Genomic DNA, 23,993 nt, shown 5'->3' with positions numbered 1-23,993 from the left:
TGACACACACGCTGACACTGACACACACGCTGACACTGACGCACACACGCTGACACTGACGCACACACACTGACACACACGCTGACACTGACGCACACACACTGACACAAACGCTGACACTGACGCACACACTGACACAAACGCTGACACTGACGCACACACACTGACACACGCTGACACTGACGCACACACGCTGACGCACACACGCTGACACTGACGCACACACGCTGACACACACGCTGACACTGACGCACACACACTGACACACACGCTGACACTGACGCACACACGCTGACACTGACGCACACACGCTGACACTGACGCACACACGCTGACACACACGCTGACACTGACGCACACACACTGACACACACGCTGACACTGACGCACACACGCTGACACTGACGCACACACGCTGACACACACGCTGACACTGACGCACACACACTGACACACACGCTGACACTGACGCACACACGATGACACTGACGCACACACGATGACACTGACGCACACACGCTGACACTGACGCACACACACTGACACACATGCACTCTCACTCACAGACACATTGACACACACACACTGACGCACACACACACTCTCTCTCTCACGCTCACACACAATGGAAGTGGGAGAGAAGAAATAGAATCAGTACTCATTGGGGATTGGAGATATGAGATTTCCATCGTAAAAGGGAGGGAATCTGGCTCTGTGTGTTCAGTTATACCCATCAAAATCTGCTTTCAATGCAGTTGAGTCTCTGGAGGGCTGGTCTTGCATATTAAAGTGCGCTGATCTTGGTGATCCATCAATGCTGAAGATCTTAAATATTCCGATTTTGTTAACCCACCTCTGGTACAAAACAGTGACAGCGAGAGTAGTGTGTAAAAACATGGCTGCAGCTGGTGAACTGCCCAGAGCTGCGCCCTCCCTCTGCGGGGAGAGCGAAGGGCCCGGAGCTGCGCCCTCCCTCTGCGGGGAGAGCGAAGGGCCCGGAGCTGCGCCCTCCCTCTGCGGGGAGAGCGAAGGGCCCGGAGCTGCGCCCTCCCTCTGCGGGGAGAGCGAAGGGCCCGGAGCTGCGCCCTCCCTCTGCGGGGAGAGCGAAGGGCCCGGAGCTGCGCCCTCCCTCTGCGGGGAGAGCGAAGGGCCCGGAGCTGCGCCCTCCCTCTGCGGGGAGAGCGAAGGGCCCGGAGCTGCGCCCTCCCTCTGCGGGGAGAGCGAAGGGCCCGGAGCTGCGCCCTCCCTCTGCGGGGAGAGCGAAGGGCCCGGAGCTGCGCCCTCCCTCTGCGGGGAGAGCGAAGGGCCCGGAGTTTTAACTCCAGTTGCAGTCGAGGGTAAAAGCTCCACGCTACCCTGGGGCAGGAGGGTTGTTACTGGCCCACCTCCTGCTATTAGCGGAAATTTGTGTATGTCACAGTCTGGGTCACGTTCTCACGTGGCTGAGAAAATGGAAAAATACCTCTCAATGTAGTGACAGTAACACAACTAATTAACAGTGGTTTCTCTTAACGGAGTTTCTTCCCTTTGAATACATCCACACCTTTTCACAACCTGTAGAGACAGGCAGTACCACCCTCTCTAATTGTCTCTCTACTTCTGTGCCTGGTTTAGATTCCAGTTCCCTGTCATGGAGGCAGCTGGGCTGAAACCAGATTGGAGACTTTATACGCATTCGGCAGCTGTTAACCTGCTCGGCCTGCTGAATAATTCCAAGGGGCCAACTTTCCTGTCCGCCCCACCCAATGTGCGTAGGGTCTCCACCCCGTTTATGTCTGACGTGAATTCCGGGCGATAAACAGGAGTTTCATTTAACAACAACAACTTGCATTTATACAGCGCCGTAGTAAAACGTCCCAAGGTGCTTCACAGGAGCGTTATCGGTCAAAATTTAACACTGAGCCACGAGGTAGGTCTTGAGGAGCGTCTCAAAGGAGGAGGGAGAAGCGGAGAGGTTTAGGGAGGGAATTCCGGAGCTTAGGGCCCAGGCAGCTGAAGGCACGGCCGCCAATGGTGGAGCGATTAAAATCGGGGATGCGCAGGGGGCAAGAACTGGAGGAGCGCAGAGATCTCGGGAGGGTTGTAGGGCTGGAGGAGGTTATAGAGATGGGGAGGGGCAAGGCCGTGGAGGGATCTGAGCACAAGGATGAGAATTTTAAAATCAAGGCGTTGCCGGACCGGGAGCCGATGTAGGTCAGTGAGTACAGGGGTGATGGACGAACGGGACTCGGTGCGAGTTAGGATACGGCCATTAAGGCCGTTTCTGTATCATTTTTTTCTGCTTCACTTGGGCCTCCGTGATCTCTTGTGGCCTTTGCTTTGTTGTTCCTTTTCACCCCATCAGTTCCATTATTGCCGCAGACGGTTTCCCAATGAGAATGACCGTATTTCTGAGCTTCTCGGAGGAGGGAGATGAAGAGCAGTGGAAGGACACCAGGCCGCGCCGGAAGTGTCCCGTGCCAAGCTACTGGGGGAGCCCACAAACACACGTCTACAGACAGAAGTCCACCTGCCTCTGTTTGGTAGAGGGCCAGTGCGCAGTTACACCTCCATCTCACAAGTTAGGTCAGAGACATGACCAAACGTTATGCTGGACGTTTCTTCAGATGCACCCCAATCACTGTTTGTCATTCTTTCAGTGGCAGTGCATGAGTGAAGGCCTGCCAGAATGTCACCAGCCATACCAGCAGGCATTGTCGCCCGTACTTGGCAATGGCTGTGGGGTCAGTAGGGAGCCCAATTCAGAACTGTACAGTCTGCTGCAGGGACACCGACAGTTAACATTGCAGAGCAGGGCTGCTCCACTCGATGATGGTAACAGTCCGCTGCGGCTTCCAAATTGCCTCCACCTCCTTCCAGGCTGTGTCAACCGTGGCTCAGTGGGTCAGTTCAGTGCAGTGCTGAGGGAATGCTGCACTGTCGGAGGTGCCGTCTTTCGGATGAGATGTTAAACCGAGGCCCCGTCTGCCCTCTCGGGTGGAAGTAAAAGATCCCATGGCGCTATTTTGAAGAAGAGCAGAGGAGTTCTCCCCGGTGTCCCTGCCAATATTTATCCCTCAACCAACACCTAAAACAGATTATCTGGTCATTATCACATTGCTATTTGTGGGATCTTGCTGTGCGCAAATTGGCTGCCGCGTTTTCTACACTACAGCAGAGACTATACTTCAAAAAAAGAACTTCATTGGTTGTAAAGCGCTTTGGCACGTCCTGAGGTTGTGAAAGATGCTGTATAAATGCAAGTCTTTTTCTTTTTTAACCTATGGGAGATGGTGCCTTAGAGTGGCCAATGGGGCCACCCTCCTCACAACCACTCATGCAGCACTACCTCCACTGGCAGCCATCAGACAGAGCGCTGGGCTGCTCTGTCACTCGGCAGCGGCTTCTGGCTTCTGTTAAAGCAGCAACCAGATAGTCTCCAAGCCCCACTGAGATCAATAGATTTTGTTTAGGTAAGGGGGTATCAAGGGATGTGGGTCAAAGGCGGGTGAATGGGGTTTGAGGTACAGATCATCCATGGTCTAATTGATTGGCAGAACAGACTTGAGGGGCTGAATGGCCTCCTCCCGTTCAGGTGCTGTGAGCTGAAGGGGCCGTTAACAACCTCTAGTGCCCACTTTCTGTGTGCGATCCTTTTCATAGAATCATTCAATAATACAGCTCCAAAGGAGGCCATTTGGCCCATTGTGCCTGTTGTGGAGCATCAGCCAGGTAGAAGCTGACGTGGTTGGGGAGGGGGTGCAGGGGGTAGGCGGTTTGAGGTCGATTGTGTGTCAGTGACGCTCCCTCCTCCTTCAGGCAGGAGATTGCCGCCCATGCCGGGGAGGGGGATTCCCTAGGAATTGTGCGTCAATTTCAAAGTGGGTGGAGATCCGGCACAATGGGGCCGTGCTCCATTTTGCTCTGGTTAGTGCCCCAGGACTGAGTGTCCATAGGGTGTTTTGCAGAGGAAAATCGACCCCATGTTCTACAGGGTGGGAGTTTACGTTTTTTTTTAAACTTGCTAAAGTGGCGGAACGCGTTCTGAGTTCTCCTCATTCGAAATTTGAGTGTGGCTAGTGGAGAAGGGGCCAAGCCAGACATTATGGAAAGGCTACAACCATCTACAGTATTTATGTTCAAGGTTAAAGATTCACTGGTCACTCATTTAAACACTTGGATAATGCCGAATACTAAACATTTGAAAGCAGTACAAACATACTGGGTGTTGAGAATTTGTGACCTTGCCCTTGACCTTGCCCTTGCATGAGGCTGACCCCGGCCCACCACAGCTGCACAGTAACGTACAAATAAAACAGTCACCCCATTCACATAACAGCCGCCCTGAATTAATTGACGCCACCCACCTGAATACTGGCCTTTTGTGGTCGGCCTCCCTGTTGACTGGATTGCTTGAGCAGGGGAATGAATGTGTTTGCTGTAATAGAAAGCTGATTTTCTGTCTGTGACCGCTACATGCCCCAGTGCACAACTGAGTGGGGAGAGAACAAAATGAATAATGGCAGCGTAGCGGTACTAGGAACATAATGCTTGTGGAAGTGGGAAGGATAGGAGGTGCAGTGGGTGCTTGGGGTGACTGGAGGGTTGCAGTGGGTGCTAGGGGTGACTGGATGGGTTGCAGTGGGTGCTTGGGGTGACTGGATGGGCTGCAGTGGGTGCTTGGGGTGACTGGATGGGTTGCAGTGGGTGCTTGGGGTGACTGGATGGGTTGCAGTGGGTGCTTGGGGTGACTGGATGGGTTGCAGTGGGTGCTTGGGGTGACTGGATGGGCTGCAGTGGGTGCTTGGGGTGACTGGATGGGTTGCAGTGGGTGCTTGGGGTGACTGGATGGGTTGCAGTGGGTGCTTGGGGTGACTGGATGGGTTGCAGTGGGTGCTTGGGGTGACTGGATGGGTTGCAGTGGGTGCTTGGGGTGACTGGATGGGCTGCAGTGGGTGCTTGGGGTGACTGGATGGGTTGCAGTGGGTGCTTGGGGTGACTGGATGGGTTGCAGTGGGTGCTTGGGGTGACTGGATGGGCTGCAGTGGGTGCTTGGGGTGACTGGATGGGTTGCAGTGGGTGCTTGGGGTGACTGGATGGGTTGCAGTGGGTGCTTGGGGTGACTGGATGGGTTGCAGAGGGTGCATGGGGTGACTGGATGAGTTGCAGTGGGTGCTTGGGGTGACTGGATGGGCTGCAGTGGGTGCTTGGGGTGACTGGATGGGTTGCAGTGGGTGCTTGGGGTGACTGGATGGGTTGCAGTGGGTGCTTGGGGTGACTGGATGGGTTGCAGTGGGTGCTAGGGGTGACTGGATGGGTTGCAGTGGGTGCTTGGGGTGACTGGATGGGTTGCAGTGGGTGCTTGGGGTGACTGGATGGGTTGCAGTGGGTGCTTGGGGTGACTGGATGGGTTGCAGTGGGTGCTTGGGGTGACTGGATGAGTTGCAGTGGGTGCTTGGGGTGACTGGATGGGCTGCAGTGGGTGCTTGGGGTGACTGGATGGGTTGCAGTGGGTGCTTGGGGTGACTGGATGGGTTGCAGTGGGTGCTTGGGGTGACTGGATGGGTTGCAGAGGGTGCTTGGGGTGACTGGATGAGTTGCAGTGGTATTCAGGGTGGTGAGTTGCTCAGGGCGCTGCAGTGATTTTGAGGAAATACACAGCACGTCTGTCAGCATTTGTAAAGAGAGAAACCAGGATCGTGTTTCAAATCTGGATCCTTTCTCAGAACCCATGCAGGAGGCTTCAGCCATTAATAAAACACCGCACATTCTTCAGAAAACCTGATGTTCTGGTTCCTTAACCTTAGCAAACTGTAATTTAGTTTGTCGATGTTGGAAAAGAACTATGCCCGCCACACAATGGGGTCAGTTTTGACCGTCTGAAATCAGCGTTAACTGGGCTGGGGTAATGGGGTCGGTTAACTTACTGCCTCGTTAATCCCAACATTCAACCCACTGGAGAGAAGAGCAGAACTTCTTTAAGATAGGCATTAAACTAAAAAAGTGGGTGAAGGGTCAGGTGAGGGGAAATTTAGAAATCTAATGAAAAAAGTCAAGACAACAGAGCAGTGTAGTGATTTGGGTAAAGATAAGCAGAGTGTGGCAGGAAGGGACAGAGAGTTTACCATTAATAGTGCAAATAAGATCAAAGCAGGAAGAAATGGTAAAAAGTCAAAACTAAAGGCTCTTTATCTGAATGCACAGAGCATTCATAACAAGATAGACGAATTAGTTGCACAACTAGAGATAAATGGGATTTTTAATAGCCATTGCAGAGACATGGTTGCAAAGTGACCAAGGTTGGGAAATAAATATTCCCGGGTACATGACGTTTAGAAAAGACAGGCAGGATGGAAAAGGAGGGGAGTGTAGCCCTAATAATAAAGGATGACATAAGGACAGTAGTGAGAAAAGATCTTGGCTCGGAAGATCAGGAAGTAGAACCAGTATGGGTGGAAATAAGAAATAACAAGGGGCAGAAAACTCTGGTGGGAGTAGTTTATAGGCCTCCTAATAGTAGCTAAACTGTTGGACAGAGTATTAATCATGAAATAATAGGAGCTTGTAACAAAGGTAATGCAGTCATCATGGGGGACTTTAATCTTCATATAGACTGGGCAAATCAAATTGGCAAAGGTAGTCTGGACGACGAGTAAAAAAGTTTTTCCTCAAGTCGCCTTTGGTTCTTTTGCCAATCACCTTAAATCTATGTCCTCTGGTTCTTGACCCTTCCGCCAGTGGGAACAGTTTCTCTCTATCTACTCTGTTTAGACCCTTCATGATTTTGAACACCTCTATCAAATCTCCTCTCAACCTTCTCTGCTCCAAGGAGAACAATCCCAGCTTCTCCAGTCTATCCACATAACTGAAGTCCGTCATCCCTGGAATCATTTCAGTAAATCTTTTCTGCCCTCTCTAAGGTCGTCACATCCTTCCTAAAGTGCAGTGCCCAGAACTGGACACAATACTCCAGTTGTGGCCGAACCAGTGTTTTATAAAGGTTCATCATGACTTCCTCGCTTTTGTACTCTATGCCTCTATTTATAAAGCCCAGGATCCTGTATGCTTTTTTAACCACTTTCTCAACCTGCCCTGCCACCTTCAACGATTTGTGCACATATACCCCCAGGTCTCTCTGTTCCTGCACCCCCTTTAGAATTGTACCATTTAGTTTATATTGCTTCTCTGCATTAAATTTCATCTCCCACGTGTCTGTCCATTCCACCAGCCTGTCTATGTCCTCTTGAAGTCTTATCACTATCCTTCTCACTGTTCACTACCCTTCCAAGTTTTGTGTCATCTGCAAATTTGGAAATTGTGCCCTGGACACCCAAGTCCAAGTCATTAATATATATCAAGAAAAGCAGTGGTTCTAGTACCGATCCCTGGGGAACACCACTGTATACCTTCCTCCAGAATGTTAGCCTTAAAGCTAGAGGACTTCTACAAGTATGTGAAAAGGAAGAGAGCAGCAAAAGTAAATGTTGGTCCTTAGAGGCTGAGACAGGAGAAATTATAATGGGCAATCAGGAAATGGCGGATGCGTTAAACAAATATTTTGTATCTGCCTTCACAATAGAAGACACAAAAAGCCTACCAGAAATAGTGGGGAACCAAGGGGCTAATGTGAGGAACTTAAAGTAATTACTATCAGTAGGGAAAAAGTACTTGAGAAACTAATGGGACTAAATGCCGATAAATCCCCTAGACCTGATGCCTACATCCTAGGGTTCTAAAAGAGGTGGCTGCAGAGATAGTGGATGCATTGGTTGTGATCTTTCAAAATCCCCTGGATTCTAGAACGGTCCTTGTGGAGTGGAAGGAAGCAAATGTAACCCCGCTATTCAAGAAAGGAGGGAGAGAGAAAACAGGGAACTACAGGCCAGTTAGCCTGACATCAGTAGTAGGGAAAATGCTGGAATCCATTATTAAGCAAGTGGTAACAGGGCACTGAGAAAATCATAATATGATTAGGCAGAGTCAACATGGTTTTGTGAAAGGAAAATCGTGTTTGACAAATTTATTAGAGTTTTTTCAGGATGTAACTAGCAGGGTAGATAAAGGGGAACCAGTGGATGTAGTATATTTGGATCTTCAAAAGGCATTCGATAAGGTGCCACATAAAACGTTGTTACACAAGATAAGGGCTCATGGGGTTCGAGGTAACATATTAGCATAGATAATGGATTGGTTAAAGGACAGAAAACACAGAGTAGGAATAAACGGGTCATTTTCAGGTTGGCAGGCTGTAACTAGTGGGGTGCCGCAAGGATCAGTGCTTGGGCCTCAGCTATTTACAATCTATATTAATGACTTAGACGAAGGGACCGAGTGTAATGTATCCAAGTTTGCTGACGATACAAAGCTGGGTGGGAAAGTAAGCTGTGAGGAGGACACAAAGAGTCTGCAAAGGGATATAGACAGGTTAAGCGAGTGGGCAAGAAGGTGGCAGATGGAGTATGATGTAGGGAAATGTGAGATTAGTCACTTTGGTAGGAAGAATAGAAAAACAGAACATTTTTTAAATGTTGAGAAACAATCAAATGTTGGTGTTCAGAGAGACTTGGGTGTCCACGTACAAGAAACACAAAAAGTTAGCATGCAGGTACAGCAGGTAATTAGGAAGGCAAATGGCATGTTGGCCTTTATTGCAAGGAGGTTGGAGTACAAGAGTAGGGAAGTCTTACTACAGTTGTACAGGGCTTTAGTGAGACTGCATACAGTTTTGATGAGACCTCACCCGGAGTACCACGTACAGTTTTGGTCTCCTTACCTAAGGAAGGATATACTTGCCTTAGAGACGGTGCAACAAAGATTCACTAGATTGATTCCTGGGATGAGAGGGTTGTCCTCTGAGGAGAAATTGAGTAGAATGGGCCTATGCTGTCTGGAGTTTAGAAGAATGAGAGGTGATCTCATTGAAACACATAAGATTATGAGGGAGCTTGACAGGGTAAATGCTGAGAGGTTATTTCCCTGGCTGGAAAGCCTAGAACTAGGGGGCATAGTCGCAGGATAAGGGGTCGGCCATTTAGGATTGAGATGAGGAGAAATTTTTTCACACACAGAGTTGTGAATCTTTGGAATTCTCTACCTCAGAGGGCTGTGGGTACTGAGTCGCTGAGTATATTCAAGGCTGAGGTGGATAGGTTTTTGGACTCTAGGGGGTCAAGGGATATGGGGATTGGGCGGGAAGGTGGAGTTGAGGTTGAAGATCAGCCATGATCTGATTGAATGGTGGAGCATGCTCGAGGGGCCGTATGGCCTACTCCTGCTCCTATTTCTTATGATCTTATTCCTGGTAGAGAAGTGGCAGTGAATTAAACACTAAACCAGAAGCAAAATACTGCGGATGCTGGAAATCTGAATTAAAAACAGAAAATGCTGGAAATACTCAGCAAGTCGGGCAGCATCTGTGGAGAAAGAAACAGAGTTGACGTTTCAGGTCGAAAACCCTTCGTCAAGTTAACTCTGTTTCTCTTTCCACAGATGCTGCCTCACTTGCTGAGTATTTCCAGCATTTTCTGTTTTTAATTCAACCCATTGCCACTTTCACAGGGGCCTGTTTCAGGTGGCCGGCGTCTTTCAAGATGCAAATTTGTGTCCCATGACCTTCGTAGGACCCCCGATTGGACTTTTACGATAGACCTGGTCGGAGTGTTGCCTGTGCGATGGGATACAGCAGTGCCGAGGGAGTGCTGCATTGCCAGAGGTGATGTCCACGGGATAAGATATTAAACTAAGGCCAATCTGAACTCCAACAGTAGATGTTAAAGATTCCCCCTATTCAAAGAAGAAGGGAGCAATCCTGGTCTCTTGGCCAACGTTCATTCCCCCAACCAGCAGCACTAAGAACAGATTTACTCATCATTCATCTCATTGCTGTTTGTGAAACGTTGCTGCCCTATTTGCTCGATCAACAACAATCACTGCAATTCAAAACCAAATCACCGTGTGACACACTTTTAAGAGATTGCAACGTGATAAAACACTGTATAAATGTGAGTGAGGATTTCATTTAATACCTTTGGAGCTGGGTGACCTCCGCTATGACACAATGTTTTCATCCCCCACCCCCCCCCGACGCAGCTGCACGTTCGGGTCGACTTGAACTCTCGGGTCGACTTGAACTCTCGGGTCGACTTGAACTCTCGGGTCGACTTGAACTCTCGGGTCGACTTGAACTCTCGGGTCGACTTGAACTCTCGGGTCGACTTGAACTCTCGGGTCGACTTGAACTCTCGGGTCGACTTGAACTCTCGGGTCGACTTGAACTCTCGGGTCGACTTGAACTCTCGGGTCGACTTGAACTCTCGGGTCGACTTGAACTCTCGGGGAGATTTGAACTCTCGGGTCGACTTGAACTCTCGGGTCGACTTGAACTCTCGGGTTGACTTGAACTCTCGGGGAGATTTGAACTCTCGGGTTGACTTGAACTCTCGGGGAGATGGGGAGATTTGAACTCTCGGGCGTGCTGTCTGCCAGGATTCTGAGGCCTAGTTTGAATCCGACCTGCAGACACCTGACTGGTCTCCCGAGGCAGCTTGCCTCGTTTTGGGCCATGGGAATATCGTCCAGTAGGGACAATCCTGGGAGAGGGAGGGAGGTGAGGTGAGGCGAAGCTGAGAGGGGACGAGCCTGGGGGGGTCGGCAGCAGCTCTCATTGTCATTTTGTTGAGGCCCGGACGAGAATCCGGCAATTCAGCCCCTCAAGCCTGTTCCGCCATTCAATTAGATCATGGTTGATCAGTAGCTTAACTCCATCCACCCGCCTTGGTTGCACTCCTGCTCCTTCTGGCCCCAACAAAAATAATTGGAAACTTACCTTCCCAGGGCCTCTCTGACTCTGTCGCCAGTGGAATGAATGGAGAGCCCAAGCTGTTATTTTAAGGTTGTGCCCTCACCCCTCGTTCTGGAAGTGCTTTGAAGTGACAGGGACGGTTGGTGAGGTTCTGATTCTATCATTAGTAAACCCAAGCACTGCTCTCTCTTGATGACTGTTAGTTACGGCAGTGTGGAACTGACACACACACACCCATGGTTGCATTGACCCACCTCCGATCTGCTCCCAGTTCATTTACGTTCAATGAAAATGCTTATTTTATTTGTCGCCAATTTTCTCCCTCCGCCTAAACTTCCGTAGAATGTACAGCACAGAGACACGCCATTCAGCCCAACTGGCCTATGCCGGTGTTTATGCTCCACACGAGCCTCCTCCCACTCTTCTTCATCTAACCCTATCAGTATAACCTCCTATTCCTTTCTCCCTCATGTACGTATCTAGCTTCGCCTTAAATGCATCCATGCTATTTTACTGGCCGTTGTTCCACAGGTGCCAGGCCCTTTCCAGTAGCTCGCCCTGGTGGCCATGTGAGTCTAGATAGTGAGTGATGGTGAGTGGGTTATTCAACAACAAGGGTATCACATTTGAGCCCAAACCTCTCCTCACCCGACATCCCCTCCTCGCCCGACATCCCCTCCTCACCCGACATCCCCTCCTCGCCCGACATCCTCTCCTCGCCCGACATCCCCTCCTCGCCCGACATCCCCTCCTCGCCCGACATCCCCTCCTCGCCCGACACCCCCTCCTCACCCGACATCCTCTCCTCGCCCGACATCCTCTCCTCCACCGACATCCCCTCCTCACCCGACATCCCCTCCTCGCCCGACATCCCCTCCTCGCCCGACATCCCCTCCTCGCCCGACATCCTCTCCTCGCCCGACATCCCCTCCTCGCCCGACATCCCCTCCTCACCCGACATCCCCTCCTCGCCCGCCATCCCCTCCTCGCCCGACACCCCCTCCTCACCCGACATCCCCTCCTCACCCGACATCCCCTCCTCGCCCGACACCCCCTCCTCACCCGACACCCCCTCCTCGCCCGACATCCTCTCCTCGCCCGACATCCTCTCCTCGCCCGACACCCCCTCCTCGCCCGACATCCCCTCCTCGCCCGACACCCCCTCCTCGCCCGACACCCCCTCCTCGCCCGACACCCCCTCCTCGCCCGACACCCCCTCCTCGCCCGACACCCCCTCCTCGCCCGACATCCCCTCCTCGCCCGACACCCCCTCCTCGCCCGACACCCCCTCCTCGCCCGACACCCCCTCCTCGCCCGACACCCCCTCCTCGCCCGACATCCTCTCCTCACCCGCCATCCCCTCCTCACCCGACATCCTCTCCTCACCCGACATCCTCTCCTCGCCCGACATCCTCTCCTCGCCCGACATCCTCTCCTCGCCCGACACCCCCTCCTCGCCCGACACCCCCTCCTCGCCCGACATCCTCTCCTCACCCGACATCCTCTCCTCGCCCGACATCCTCTCCTCGCCCGACACCCCCTCCTCACCCGACACCCCCTCCTCGCCCGACATCCTCTCCTCACCCGACATCCTCTCCTCACCCGACATCCTCTCCTCGCCCGACATCCCCTCCTCACCCGACATCCCCTCCTCACCCGACATCCCCTCCTCACCCGACATCCTCTCCTCACCCGACATCCTCTCCTCGCCCGACATCCCCTCCTCACCCGACACCCCCTCCTCACCCGACACCCCCTCCTCGCCCGCCATCCCCTCCTCACCCGACATCCTCTCCTCACCCGACATCCCCTCCTCGCCCGCCATCCCCTCCTCGCCCGACATCCTCTCCTCACCCGACATCCCCTCCTCCCCCGACATCCCCTCCTCGCCCGCCATCCCCTCCTCGCCCGCCATCCCCTCCTCGCCCGACATCCTCTCCTCGTCCGACATCCCCTCCTCGCCCGACATCCTCTCCTCGCCCGACATCCCCTCCTCGCCCGACATCCTCTCCTCGCCCGACATCCTCTCCTCGCCCGACATCCCCTCCTCGCCCGACATCCCCTCCTCGCCCGACATCCCCTCCTCACCCGACATCCCCTCCTCTCCCGACATCCCCTCCTCGCCCGACATCCCCTCCTCGCCCGACATCCCCTCCTCGCCCGACACCCCCTCCTCGCCCGACATCCTCTCCTCGCCCGACATCCTCTCCTCGCCCGACACCCCCTCCTCGCCCGACATCCTCTCCTCACCCGACATCCCCTCCTCGCCCGACATCCCCTCCTCGCCCGACACCCCCTCCTCGCCCGACATCCTCTCCTCGCCCGACATCCTCTCCTTGCCCGACACCCCCTCCTCGCCCGACATCCTCTCCTCGCCCGACATCCTCTCCTCGCCCGACATCCTCTCCTCGCCCGACACCCCCTCCTCACCCGACACCCCCTCCTCGCCCGACACCCCCTCCTCACCCGACATCCTCTCCTCACCCGACATCCTCTCCTCGCCCGACATCCCCTCCTCACCCGACATCCTCTCCTCACCCGACATCCCCTCCTCACCCGACATCCTCTCCTCGCCCGACATCCTCTCCTCGCCCGACATCCCCTCCTCACCCGACACCCCCTCCTCGCCCGACACCCCCTCCTCGCCCGCCATCCCCTCCTCACCCGACATCCTTTCCTCACCCGACATCCCCTCCTCGCCCGCCATCCCCTCCTCGCCCGACATCCTCTCCTCACCCGACATCCCCTCCTCACCCGACATCCCCTCCTCGCCCGCCATCCCCTCCTCGCCCGCCATCCCCTCCTCGCCCGACATCCTCTCCTCGTCCGACATCCCCTCCTCGCCCGACATCCTCTCCTCGCCCGACATCCCCTCCTCGCCCGACATCCCCTCCTCGCCCGACATCCCCTCCTCGCCCGACATCCCCTCCTCGCCCGACATCCCCTCCTCACCCGACAGCCCCTCCTCGCCCGCCATCCCCTCCTCACCCGCCATCCCCTCCTCGCCCGACATCCCCTCCTCACCCGCCATCCCCTCCTCACCCGCCATCCCCTCCTCGCCCGACATCCTCTCCTCGCCCGACATCCTCTCCTCGCCCGCCATCCCCTCCTCACCCGCCATCCCCTCCTCGCCCGACATCCCCACCTCACCCGACATCCTCTCCTCGCCCGCCATCCCCTCCTCACCCGCCATCCCCTCCTCACCCGCCATCCTCTCCTCACCCGCCATCCCCTCCTCACCCGACATCCCCTCCTCACCCGCCATCCCCGCCTCACCCGACATCCTCTCCTCACCCGCCATCCCCTCCTCACCCGCCATCCCCTCCTCGCCCGCCATCCTCTCCTCACCCGCCATCCCCTCCTCACCCGCCATCCTCTCCTCACCCGCCATCCCCTCCTCACCCGACATCCTCTCCTCACCCGCCATCCCCGCCTCACCCGACATCCTCTCCTCACCCGCCATCCCCTCCTCGCCCGACACCCCCTCCTCACCCGACATCCCCTCCTCACCCGACATCCCCTCCTCGCCCGACACCCCCTCCTCGCCCGACATCCTCTCCTCGCCCGACATCCTCTCCTCGCCCGACACCCCCTCCTCGCCCGACATCCCCTCCTCGCCCGACACCCCCTCCTCGCCCGACACCCCCTCCTCGCCCGACACCCCCTCCTCGCCCGACATCCTCTCCTCACCCGCCATCCCCTCCTCACCCGACATCCTCTCCTCGCCCGACATCCTCTCCTCGCCCGACACCCCCTCCTCACCCGACACCCCCTCCTCGCCCGACATCCTCTCCTCGCCCGACACCCCCTCCTCACCCGACACCCCCTCCTCGCCCGACATCCTCTCCTCACCCGCCATCCCCTCCTCACCCGACATCCTCTCCTCACCCGACATCCTCTCCTCGCCCGACATCCTCTCCTCGCCCGACACCCCCTCCTCACCCGACACCCCCTCCTCGCCCGACACCCCCTCCTCGCCCGACACCCCCTCCTCGCCCGACACCCCCTCCTCGCCCGACATCCTCTCCTCACCCGCCATCCCCTCCTCACCCGACATCCTCTCCTCACCCGACATCCTCTCCTCGCCCGACATCCCCTCCTCACCCGACATCCTCTCCTCACCCGACATCCCCTCCTCACCCGACATCCCCTCCTCGCCCGCCATCCCCTCCTCGCCCGCCATCCCCTCCTCGCCCGACATCCTCTCCTCGTCCGACATCCCCTCCTCACCCGACATCCTCTCCTCACCCGACATCCCCTCCTCACCCGCCATCCCCTCCTCGCCCGCCATCCCCTCCTCGCCCGACACCCCCTCCTCACCCGACATCCTCTCCTCACCCGACATCCCCTCCTCGCCCGCCATCCCCTCCTCGCCCGCCATCCCCTCCTCACCCGACACCCCCTCCTCGTCCTACATCCCCTCCTCGCCCGACATCCTCTCCTCGCCCGACATCCCCTCCTCGCCCGACATCCCCTCCTCGCCCGCCATCCCCTCCTCGCCCGCCATCCCCTCCTCGCCCGACATCCTCTCCTCGTCCGACATCCCCTCCTCGCCCGACATCCTCTCCTCGCCCGACATCCCCTCCTCGCCCGACATCCTCTCCTCGCCCGACATCCTCTCCTCGCCCGACATCCCCTCCTCGCCCGACATCCCCTCCTCACCCGACATCCCCTCCTCGCCCGACATCCCCTCCTCGCCCGACATCCCCTCCTCGCCCGCCATCCCCTCCTCGCCCGACATCCCCTCCTCGCCCGCCATCCCCTCCTCACCCGCCATCCCCTCCTCGCCCACCATCCCCTCCTCGCCCGCCATCCCCTCCTCGCCCGCCATCCCCTCCTCGCCCGACATCCCCTCCTCGTCCGACATCCCCTCCTCGCCCGACATCCCCTCCTCGCCCGACATCCCCTCCTCGCCCGACATCCTCTCCTCGCCCGACATCCCCTCCTCGCCCGACATCCCCTCCTCGCCCGACATCCCCTCCTCGCCCGACATCCCCTCCTCGCCCGACATCCTCTCCTCGCCCGACATCCCCTCCTCGCCCGCCATCCCCTCCTCGCCCGACATCCCCTCCTCGTCCGACATCCCCTCCTCGCCCGACATCCCCTCCTCGCCCGACATCCCCTCCTCGCCCGACATCCTCTCCTCGCCCGACATCCCCTCCTCGCCCGCCATCCCCTCCTCGCCCGACATCCCCTCCTCGCCCGACATCCTCTCCTCGCCCGACATCCCCTCCTCGCCCGCCATCCCCTCCTCACCCGCCATCCCCTCCTCACCCGCCATCCTCTCCTCACCCGCCATCCCCTCCTCACCCGCCATCCTCTCCTCACCCGCCATCCCCTCCTCGCCCGACATCCCCTCCTCGCCCGACATCCCCTCCTCGCCCGACATCCCCTCCTCGCCCGACATCCCCTCCTCGCCCGACATCCCCTCCTCGCCCGACATCCCCTCCTCGCCCGACATCCCCTCCTCGCCCGCCATCCCCTCCTCGCCCGCCATCCCCTCCTCGCCCGCCATCCCCTCCTCGCCCGCCATCCTCTCCTCACCCGCCATCCCCTCCTCACCCGCCATCCTCTCCTCACCCGCCATCCCCTCCTCGCCCGCCATCCCCTCCTCGCCCGACATCCCCTCCTCGCCCGACATCCTCTCCTCAACCGCCATCCCCTCCTCACCCGACATCCCCTCCTCACCCGCCATCCTCTCCTCACCCGACATCTACGTGTGCACTTTCAAGCAAGAGTCACTTGTTTGTGATCAGGACCGGGAACACTGGCTGATATTTCCCCTCCGTAGACCCAGTAGCTAATTGCAGTGCTGTTCTGGTTGAGATCAGCTGGCTCACTACAGACTGGGGATTGAGCCTGGGGCCTCTTTGCCTGTTGGCTTAGCGCCATAGTGGGCCGAAGCATTTACCCACAAAGACACCGGGCCAATGGGAAGAAAACTTTTGTTACTGAGAGCTAAAAGGTACAACACTCCTGAATACAGAACAGTGAGCGGTGTACGTAAGAAAGCACTGGCACGCTTAGATCACAAAGCCAGGAGCGATTCTGAAATTGAACGACAACTCGATTGATGTAAACAGACTGCACGTAAATGTCCGACCCAGGATGTGTCATTATTACAACGTGTAGGTGTGCCTACCGTCTCGGTGCTGTCCAGTTTCAGATTCGATGAACTTGGCTCAGCTGGTACCATCTCTCCTCTCAGCCAGGAGGACGTGGCTTCATGCCCCACTCCAGGGCTTTGGCACATGATACAGTTCTGATTTTTGCCACTTCAGAGCACTTCCAAAACAAGGCAGCACGGTCTTAAAATTAGAGCCAGGCCATTTAGGAGTGATATCAAGAAGCACTTTTTCACACAGAGGGTCATGGAAATCTGGAACTCTCTCCCTCCAAAAGGCTGTGGATGGTGGGTCAGTTGGAATTTTCAAGACTGAGGTCGATAGATTTTTGGTGGGTAAGGGTATCAAGGGATATGGAGCTGAGGCGGGTAAATGGAGTTGAGGTACAGAACAGCCATGATCTGATTGAATGGTGCAACAGGCTCGAGGAGCTGAATGGCCTGCTCCTGTTCCTATGTTCCTCCATAAACTCGGGCCCTCCTGTATAAACGTGGAGAAGAAGGAAAGAATTTGCGTTTACCTAGCGCCTCTCACGACTTTCAGGACATCCCAATGGAATAGTTTTTATGAAGTGTCGTCGCTGTTGTAGGAAACGCGGCAGCCAATTTTGCGCACACCCGCAAACAGCAATGAGATAATGACCTGATTCTTGGTGATGTTGGTTGAAGGATAAATATCGGCCAGGACACTGGGGAGAACTCCCCTGCTCTTCTTGGAATAGTGCCATGGGATCTTTTGCCACCCGAGAGGATAGACGGGGCCTCGGTTTAACATCTCATCCAAAAGATGGCAGCTCCTACAGTGCAGCACTCCCTCAGTACTGCACTGGAGTATCAGTCTGGATTTTGTGCTGAAGTCTCTGGAGTGGGTCTTGAACCCACAACCTTCTGACTCAAAGGCGCGAGTGCTACCATCGAGCCAAAGCTGACACCTTCATGCCTGAAATGGTGAAGTACAAGATAGGGTGGCAGAAACCCGCTAAACATCAAAGGGTTAGAATTCCTGTGAGAATCCCCTGATATACTGCTGTAACCTCGATGTAAGATCTTCGGAAACCCCAGAGAAACAGCAATAAGCCGTAGTAATTATGCCCATTTCTCCAGGGTTTCCACCGCAGTTACGACAGGAGATTGGGGAACTCCCATGGAAATTACTTGTCCAACACTTTAGCAACTGGTCCCCTTAATGTGTCCAAGCAAGAATTGCTTTCTCTTTATGATGGACAGGCGATCTGACACTTGGAGGGTTAAGGTGTGTGTTTATATTTTGAAAATGAGTCGGAGTGAAAGCCACGTGGAGGCTGTTGAACAGCTGGAAGTGTGAGAGCTCCACCTTGTGGTGGAGTTTAGTAGAAATGGGATCTACGTAATGGAAAGGCAACCTGATAAACATACACCTACATTGCCCTCGGCAACCAACACTTCCTCAGTGGCAGATCATTACCTCGTCTGGGCAAGTTTATTTCATTTTTGTTTCTCTGGAAAGTACTTTCCCCTTATGATATCCCCCCCCCACCACCCCTGCCTGTTTTGATTTCACATGGATCCTCATTCTCCACATCAAATCTTATCTGACATCGAACTATCCAATTCACTAACCTGTCTACGTCTTGCTGAAGTCACTTACCATCTTCTTCATGGTTAACACGTTCCCTATTTTTGTGTTGTCTGCAAATTTTGATGCATAACCTAGTTCAGATTGTTTACATATTTTTTTATTAAGAACAGCAGTGGTCCTAACACGGACCCCTTGGAGAAAACCAGTGTTTTACATCTCTCCAATCCTAAAAACATGCATCGACTACCAATTTTGTTTTCTCTCTTTCAACCAACTTCCTGTACTTAACGCAGCATTACCTTTAATATTGTGTGCCTTCATTTGATCACCAAACCTCCCATGCAGCACTTTGTCAGTGACCTTTTTAAAATCCAGCAATCACCGAATTTGTGCCCACCGGTGCCCTCCAGCGCCCTGGGAGTTTGCGGAGTCACCAGAAGGGTACCTCATCTTACGGCCACATCTGCATGCCTGCCTGCCTCACGCGGCAAGAAAATCCACCTGCCCACCTCCTGGAGGTAGGGGATGCCCAGGTTCTCCTGCAGCCCACACATGAGACCCCAGTTATCTTCTCCTTTGACCCTGTGCGTAAGGAGGCTGACCCAGAATTTTTCTTCGGTGGTCTAGGCCACGCCCTGTTACCTGGACCCCCACTCCAGTTGGGCCCACCTGAGCCCATCTGGATGCCTTAATTTCTCTCGGTGGACCAGCTTCCAGCAGTACGCTGGGCCCCTTCTAAGCTGGGGAGAGATGGGAAATTCTGCCACCTTGGCGCCATTACCCTTGTAAAGGGCAGGCCCGCACTAGGCCGACTGGGTATTCCCGGAATCGACAGGAACCTGGCGTAACCTGAGTCCTGCCTTATCTGGTCGGTTTCGCAGGACTCCTGCCGGATTTACAACATGAGTCCGGCAAAATCTTTGAGGAAATTCGGGGTCAACAATCACTGCGTTTCCTTTATCAATGAATTCCGGTATTTCTTCAAAGAACTCTCTTAAATTTGTCAGGCGCAAGTTGTCTTTTTATAAATCCATGCTGGCTGTCCTTAATTGAACCGTGTCTTTCTAGGTGAGTATGAAATGTATTCTGTATTGTGGCCTCTAGCAATTTATCATTACTAAATTTAAGCTCACTGGTCTATAGTTGACACTGGTTCATCCCTTTCTCCCTTCTGCAACTTCCGCATGCAAAAATGTTTGAAAGATTACGGTCAGAGCCTTAATTATCTTCTCTTTGACTTTTCCTACATTACAACTGTGACTACACCTCAAAAACACATCATTGGCTGTAAAGCACTTTGGGACAACCTGAGGTCATGAAAAGCACGATATAAATGCAAGTCTTTTTTTTTCCTTAGCATTCTACGACACGTCAACAGAAACTTGTTTTTCCTGTTTGAGCTCCACCAATTTATTCAGTACTTCCTAACGTACAGTTCTATCTGAATGTCCAACCTTATTGTGCCCTTTCATTCCTAGTACCACACTCTTTAGTGAAAACCAAGGCAAACTGCTCTTCCAGTATCTCCCACATTCCTTCATCCACCATAAGAAGATTTCTTTTTTCATCCCTAATTGTGCCATCCCTTTCTTTGATTATTCATTAACATTTTATTTACTTTTTCATCACTAATCATCCCTCCCTTTTCTTTAATTATTCTTTTACATTTATTACACACTCATTTACTATTTCTCTTAATGCTATTGACAGTCTTTCCTCATACCCCTCTTTGCTTTCCTAATCTTATTTTGCTTCTAAATTTTCTCTACTTGTCTTGATTTTCTTTCACGTTACTAGCCCTAGATTTGCCAAATGGCTCTTTTTTAAATTTCATTTTTATTTCTGTGTTCAGCCAAGGAACTCCAGATGTACTACCTTTACTTCTGGTGGGAATAAGTCCTGTGTTGTACCCTAATCATCTCATATTTGAAGGATTCCTATTGTTTCTTATTTCCAATTCTTCTTTTCAGTTTATCTGGGCTAGTTTCCTACTCTTTTTGTTCCTTGGGATGTGGGTGATGCTGGCAAGGCCAAATTTATTGCCTATCCCTGGTTGCCCCCTGAGGTGATGGTGGTGGGCCTTCTCCTTGAACTGCTGCAGTCCTTGTGGTGATAGTGCTCCCACTATGGTGTTGGGTAGAATCAGTCATAATTCAAATTGGCTTTAGCTTTGTTCCCTCTTTCAATTTTGATATCAAACCTAATTATGTTATAGTCATTATTTCCTAGATGTTCTCCAACCCATACATTATCTACTTACCCCACTTAATTTTCTAGATGTTCCCCAACCCTTTCATTATCGACTGGCCCCACTTCATTCCCTGGATGTTCCCCAACTTTTACATTATCTATTTACCCCACTTCATTCCCTAGATGTTCCCCAACTCTCTCATTATCTATTTACCCCACTTAATTCCCTAGAACTAGACCCAGCAATGCCTCCATCCATATTGAACTAAAAACATACTGATCTAGAAAGCACATTATAAACCTCTCCCCTTCTTTACCACTTATATTAATCTTATCTTAGTCTGTCTTTGGATAACTAAAGCCACCAATTACAGCCCTGATGTTGCTGCATTTTTCTCTTAATTTGTCTACATAGCACTTTTCCCCTGTTGCCCAAATACCCAGAAATAGCAGCAGTTGGCACTCGTTGAGGGATTCTTGGGGCTTTTTTATTACCAGTTTTATCCCATTTCTAACTCTCTTCATCTCCACAATTGCCAAATTCTCCATCCCCCTCCTAATGCATCACTCAAGTGCCCATTCTTTGGCCGTGAAGCTAGACAATGAGTGTCGGGAGGCACCGGAGCCGAGCCTGATCCTGTCCTCACATGATGAATGCAAACCTGCACTGGATAGTGAACAGGATTGGGGAATGTGGCTAATTTTAATCCAAGGCACTGAGGCCAATTATAAATCCCCTTTCATGATCACAACTGAGATCACTCAACTCTGCACAGTTGAGGATCAAACCTCGGGACTTCTGGCCTGTATGGTTCAGCTACAAACTGCTTTATTCAACTGAGCCAATGGCCGGGAGTTTTGATTTTGGAGCTTATGGTGTCAGGCGTGAAGCAAACATGAGTTCTTATCTAAAAGGGGAGAGACCATTGTTCCATTACCAAAATGTGGTAGGCCTGTATCTTCCAGTCCAATGAAGGTATCCCATACTCTACATGGAAACATGTTTGTTGTATCCATTGTAATTGATAGCTCTGGACTTGCTAAAGTTTAAAAAAAAACAACTTGCGATTATATAGTGCCTTTCATGACCGTAGGACGTCCCAAAGTGCATTACTGCCAATTAAGTACTTTTGAAGTGTAATTTAGGAAACACGGCAGCCAATTTGTGCACAGCAAGGTCCCACAAACAGCAATGTGATAATAACCAGATAATCTGTTTTAGTGATACTGTATGAGGGATAAATATTGGCCAGGACATCAGCCAATCTTCTTCGAAATAGTGCCAAGGCATCTTTCACGCACACCTGAGAGGGCAGACTGGGTCTTGGTTTAATGTCCCTTTCGAAAGACAGCACCTCCGAGAGTGTAGCGCTCCCTCGGTACTGCACTGAAGTTTCAGCCTGGATCATGTGCTCATGTCTCTGGAGTAGGACTTGAATCTCAATGTTCTGACTCAGAGGTGAGAGTGCTACCCACTGAGCCACAGCTGACATGTGTTATTTGTTTTGGTGGAACAGTGAGTAATTACTAGGTTATCCTTTAACAATGGGACAGTAGGAGGTGTGCATCACAACACTGCACACTCACCAGAAAATTATCCTTATTCATGAATGGGAGGGGAGGTCGGACTGTTTCAAAATCTTTTCACATCTATCATCTTTTCCATTTTTCTTTGCCCATTTTCACATGTGCAGTGACATTCCTGGTTTGCGCTGTTCACTTTGGCCATTTTTTTTTTTAGCTCCACTATTTTGTGATCTTTCTGGTGCCCTCTGTTTAAAATAAAATATAAAAGATTGGAGCAAGTATTTGAACTTCACTCACTGCACTAGCCTGGCCATGTTCAATCCTAACACACACGCACAGGCCAGGTGTCAGCCTTGGCTCAGTGGTATCAGTCTCAGGGGGTCACAGGTTCAAGTCCCACTCCAGGGACTTGAACACATAATACTGGCTGATAACCTCACTCCTTCATCCATTTGTTTCTCCTTTTCCTTATTATCCTCCTCTGGCACCGTTTGTCCCTCCTGCCACATAATGAACTGCTCTTTGTATTGCAAAGTTGTGCAACATGCAGTAGATGCCAATGATTTTATAGGTTATACAGCAGGATCTCCCACTCCCATTCGTACTAAGCAACAGAATCTTTGCCTCTGCAGCCTTGTCCGCGCCCAGGTGGCCCTGGAGAAGGAGCACACGGTGTCCGCCGGTACGCTTGAGGCCTTCCGCGGCCGGTGGGCACCACAGGGACTGGAGTGTAAAGTGGATACTGGTAACAATATTATTATTTAAGTTTATAAGTTTCCTTTTTTTTTTATGGTTAAGTTCTTTATTAGTTGTGCCCCTCTAAAAAGAGGGCACTTTTGCTGGGTTTTTGGTTAATGACACTGGGGCAACCCAGTGTCTCCTTATTGGTTATTTTAGAAAAGGCATAGCTTTGGTGTGTTCAAGCATGTGCTTCGGTATATCTGCATTCACCTGAGGTTTCTCAGAAGGGGGTGTCAGCCGGGGCACACGAGAGTAGTCCTGGTCTACAAGGAGCCATCCATCTAGTGTCCTTATTCCTTCAAACAATCCTTACGTGGTGGATTGTCTAAAACTGAAGCCAGGTTAACGGGCACCGCCTTGCAGGATGTGTCAGCCGTGGTTCAGTGGGTAGCACTCTCACCTGAGTCAGGGTGAGTCCCACTCTAGAGACTTGACCACACAATCTAGGCTAACACTTCACTGGAGTACTGAGGGAGTGCTACACTTCGGAGGTGCTGTCTTTTGGATGAGGTGTTAAACCGAGGTCCTGTCTGCCTGTTCAGGCAGATGTTACAGATCCTGTGGCACTATGAGAAGAGCAGGGAGTTCGCTCGGTGTCATTCATCTGTGACCAAGACCACCAGAAACAAAATATCAGGTTGTTTATCTCGTTAACTGTTTTTGGGACCTTGTTATACACAAATTGGCTGCTGCCTACAAAACGACTGTGACTACACTTCAAAAGTAATTAATTGGCTGTGAAGCACTTGGGGACATCCTGAGGATGCGAAAGGTGCTATATAAATGCAATTTCTTTCTTTTCTCTTTAACCAGTAGTCGGATAGTCATTACCGGTTGAACTGCAGGAGTTGAATTGCTTGTGATGTGTGAATTACATTGTGCATTACTATCTTTTCTCTCAACACCTACTGTCCGTGCATTGGACACTTTGGGGAAGGGGTGATTTACCTAATGCTGGAGGGGTGGGGGGAGTGGATGAGAAGGTGAGGGGCTACACTGTCCTAAAATTGATGTACCCTGAAAAGCAGGCAAGCCTCATTGGAAGCTTGTCAGAGGGTAATGGTTAAGACATG

The 23,993-nt window shown here is 52.8% G+C and overlaps 1 protein-coding gene across 5 annotated transcripts in view; it reads left to right on the top strand.

Annotated features, from left to right (window-relative positions):
* yeats2 (YEATS domain containing 2) overlaps positions 1–23,993 on the top strand; it is a 188,966-nt gene that overhangs the window by 62,405 nt on the left and 102,568 nt on the right. The window lies entirely within an intron of this gene.

This window comes from Heptranchias perlo, chromosome 13, assembly GCF_035084215.1.
Source record: "Heptranchias perlo isolate sHepPer1 chromosome 13, sHepPer1.hap1, whole genome shotgun sequence".
Classification (NCBI taxonomy): Eukaryota; Metazoa; Chordata; class Chondrichthyes; order Hexanchiformes; family Hexanchidae; genus Heptranchias; species Heptranchias perlo.
This window is presented reverse-complemented; position numbering and strand designations above follow the sequence as displayed.